Here is a 4507-nt window from a genome sequence, read left to right as displayed (position 1 = left end):
ATAGGGGTGAGTGTATGCACGTGTATATGAGTGCTTGCGTCTGTACTGTGTTAAAAGAACGTAAATGTGTGTCAAAAAGAGACTAGTCGGTATACTCAATATTGTGCACCACGACCAAGGCGGAGAGGAAAATGAGAGAACTGTGTATTTATTTACGGTGCAGATTCACTCATTTTGCTCCATATGTACTCCGTCTCGGTGTAGTCTAGTCACTTGTTGAAATCTCTAGAAAGGCATAGCCTTTCTGGTTTATAGGGCTATACTAGCAAGTACTACCTCCGTCCGGGTTTAAAAGTCCCTTACGCCAAATCATCAAGACCAAGACGATGCTCTACTCAAGGTTCCTCAAAAGTTGTTGCTGGTCTAACCAAGCAGAGGGCTTTGTTTCCTATTTATACTTTGATTGCTAACCTCCCAAACATAATTAAAGTGCATGCCCCACAACTGCCTCAAAAAAGGAGTGCATGCATTGGTTGCATTGTTTACTGTAGCTGCATGCAGGAGCTTGAAAGCTGGAACGGCCACTGCATGCTTGGCTTGCATTCACTACGAAAGGCACGGACCTATAGAAAGGAGCAGATCTCCTACAGGCGGCCTAGTAATTTCGTACGAGGCTTGGTGGCTCCGGGGACTTCTAATCCCGGACGGAGGTAGTACGTACTCCCTCCGTCCCATAATATAAGAACGTATTTGATACTAGTGTAGTGTCAAAAACGGTCTTATATTATGGGACGGAGGGAGTACTACAATAGTGGGCTCACGTAGCAATTTTGTCTCATGCAAGAGCCTGGCTATATGCGTGCTCCAAGGTTCGCAACTTCCACGTTCGGGTTGCGCCTGGCTCTTCGCCTCTTCGAGAAAATGAAGAATGGTGTTACTACTACTGCTTCTACAGTATCGAATCCACTACTGTATGTCCATCCACCGCAAGCGGGAGGGATAGCTTGTTGTAGTACTATAAGCAAAAGCATGTCCTCGTCTGCGAGCCACCGCGCGCATGGGCGAGGGAGAAGGCGTAGTAGTAAAATCAATATTCTCCTCGTTGTACGAGTTGACGCGACACACCATAGCATTGGCCCCACATGCTTGCCTCTAAACTTGGTTGAAAGACCCGCAGTGTACAATATATTTGCTGCAAGCTCTAACATTTACCCACCACAAATTAAAATATATATTCCTGTCTTGACCATATGAGCATGCAAACTACAATCACCAGGATGACATGTAGGGCCAGAAGATTATTTTAATCAAAAAAAACTTCAAGACGGCCACATAGCATGGAGCTGACCCCAACGATTTTAAGCTTACAGTCACGATACACACTATCCTAGACTACTCTACACATGAAACTGCCACACGAGCGTTCGGGTTGCGCTTGGCTCTTCGCCTCTTCGAGAAGTCGAACAATGATGGAGTACTACTGAAGTGGAGTAGTACTACAGTACGCTTCTGGCCATCTGACACCGATTGAACTCCTGCATGTCCACCATGTGCGGGAGGGAGAGCGTGTAGCGAAAGCTTCTCCTAGTCCTGCCAGACACCATGCTCATGGGCGAGGGAGGGACGTAGCTTCATTGACTTAGTGCTCCTGCCTTTGCGTGTATGACAGGTGGGACCAACAGGTGGGTGGCCCACTTGTCATACATCCAAAGGCAGGTGCAGTTTAGGCACCGGAGCTCAGTCCGCGAGGGAGAGGATAATCAAACTTCTTGTTGTTGTACGAGTTGACGCGACACATCAAAGCACTGCACTCGATTTATTTCAATAATTTGCGTTTACCAATGAATTAATTACAACGCATGCATGCATGCCGTGACTCTCCTTTTGATACTTGCATGTGTTGATTTAATGTACCTTGAAGTAGTATGAATATGTGACGGTAAAGCTTTGTAATGCTCCGGCCCTAAAGCGAGAGATGGTTGTGCACGAGGAGGGTGAGATCATGCAGACGGAAAAGGACCCGGAGATTGAGCTCTCTATGGTCTCGATGGACCTCACCTTGCTCCACTGCCCATTGTGCCTCCGCCCCTTGAAGCCTCCAGTGTATGAGGTTCGAATACACATCGTCCGTTTGGCTGATCGAGCAAGGTGCAGGTTTCTTGATTGATGTGATGTTTGATTGATTTGTGCAGTGCAAGGGAGAGCACCTGGCCTGCGTGGACTACCGCGTCGAGCACCCCGGGAACCAGCGGCAGTGCCAGAAGTGCGAGCGTGGAGGTGGCTTCGACGTGCAGAACACGACGGTGGACGACGTCCTTTCGTCGGTGAGGGTTGAGTGCCCGCGCAAAGGTTGTGGGCTCTACGTCACTTACCACAAGCTTGCCGATCACCAAAGCGTGTGTCCGCTCGCGCCCTGCAAATGCCTCGTGCCTGTCTGCGGCTACAAAGGCCCGCCGCCGCGCTCTCCCACCACATCAGCACCGCGCATCCCATGCACATGCATAGGATCCAGTACGGCAAGGTGCTCCAGCTGCAAGTGCCACTATCGGAGCCACGACTCTTGCTGTTCGCGAAGGAGGACAGTCGCGCGTTTTTCTTGGTCGGCAACGTGCTCGACATCGATGCGCCTATCGCCGAGTCGGTCGTCTGCATCAGATCGGGGGCATCCCCACTACTGCACTACGTGGCCAAGTTGTGGGCAAACGGCCCGCCGAGGGAGCCCAAAGGCACGACCGACGCCATCAAGGTGGAAATGGAGGTGACAAGAAGCAAGGATCCCGGCAACGTCGCCATGCAGGAGCTGACCTTCTTCACAGTTTCGCCCAAGCTGCTGGCCGGGGCTAAGTTCGTGTCCCTCCACATTCAGATTGACAAGCTCACATCCTAAATGTTTCTAAAGTGCCTTTTGTTTATCTTAGTAATATGCTAATATAGGGATTAGCTCGGTCTACTTTAGCTTAAGAGATGGTGGGTTTTAGTGGCGATGCAGCAATTACTTCGACATCAGATCAGTAATTTCCAACAGTCGAACGGATATTTTGTGTCTGTTGGATATAAAATACCTTTGGATAAGAAGTACTACTTGTCATCAAAATGGATAAAAGGATATGTATCTAGATGTATTTTAGTTCTAGATACATCCCTTTTTATCCATTTTGATGACAAGTATTTTCGGACGGAGGGAGCTTATATGCTTGTTTGTTCACGGAGTGTTTCATACTTGTGCGAGTTGACGCGACACATCAAAGTAGTACTACTACTAGTAGTACTCTCTCCAACCCTAATTTCTTTGCGCATAAGTCGAGGAGTAGATACCAAGCAGGGCCTGGTTGTGTTGGACAACTAACCCGACTGCTCACCTGGCAGACGAAGCTCGTGTCATGTTGGTGCCGTGTGCGGCCCGCACTTTAGCCAAAACCTCGCGCCTCCAGCTTAGCCTCCGCGTTTTAAACTTCTCAATCTCAAAGCCAAGGAGCAACATGAAACCTATGATAGAGCCAATCGGATGGTTGAGAACACTACAATTCATAGCTACAAATGCATGTGTGAGAGAGGATGAGTGCGTGCGTGCACCTCTTCTCTTCCTGTATAACATACTAAACTAAGAGTACAAGTGTATGTGGGTGGCATCGACCTAGGGAGCTAGAGATGGTGCGTGCGAGAAGTCCTGAGAGATAGGTATAATGCGTCTGAAAAAAAGACTAATCTATAGCTCGCCACGAGGCTATTCCTGTCGAACGCCCCAATAACCGTAAGATATGTATGCGACGGTGCCAGTTATTGCACGTACACAGCAGTAGAAAAAGAACTACCATGGCATATGCTGCACCACGGCCGAGAACACGTGCCCACTTTACGCCATCCGGGAATAGTGCCGCACTTCAAAACTAAAACTGTCAATAAATTTTGAGCTTGCGTCTCGTCACATTCCAAATTACTACTACTACCATGCTATATTTAATTGCAAACCTATTCACACCGATCACAACCTAAACGGTTTCCCACTTAGGAGTGTATTAGTACTCGGTTATAAATACCACTATGCGCCAAGATAAATGCACATTCCTCCTCAACTCCTCATCCAGAAAAACAAACAAGTCATTCAGCATCCTTCCCTTGCGTCTGCCATGGCCAGCGTGAGTTCTAGGTCGAGAGATTACCACCAGGGAGAGGCGAGCATGGAAGCGGAAGCATGAGAGATGTCTCGCCTCGCTGCGAAAGCAGCCGACATGTCCCGCCGCGCAGAAGTAGCAGCCCAAAGGTCCTGCCACGCCGCCGAAGCATCACGGAGGTCCCGCCGCGCCGTCGATGCAGCAGACTGGTCCGACCGCGCCGCGGAAGTAGCAGAGATGTCCCACCATGCTGCGAATGCAGCAGAGATGTCCCACTGCGCCGCGGCGGCCTGGGAAAATGTCTCGCGGACGGGCGACGACTCTTACAGGCGCATGCATGCGATCGTCCATAGCCAGATGGATCAGATCACTGGCTGGGAGAGGTTGCAGGATGACATGAAAGCCTCATTTGAACAGGCTATCAGCGTCATCCAGCAACTAAGGGAGGGAAATGA

Source organism: Triticum aestivum, chromosome 6B (genome assembly GCF_018294505.1).
Source record: "Triticum aestivum cultivar Chinese Spring chromosome 6B, IWGSC CS RefSeq v2.1, whole genome shotgun sequence".
In the NCBI taxonomy this organism is placed as follows: Eukaryota; Viridiplantae; Streptophyta; class Magnoliopsida; order Poales; family Poaceae; genus Triticum; species Triticum aestivum.
The sequence above is the reverse complement of the archived record's forward strand: the minus strand, read 5'-3'. Positions refer to the sequence as shown.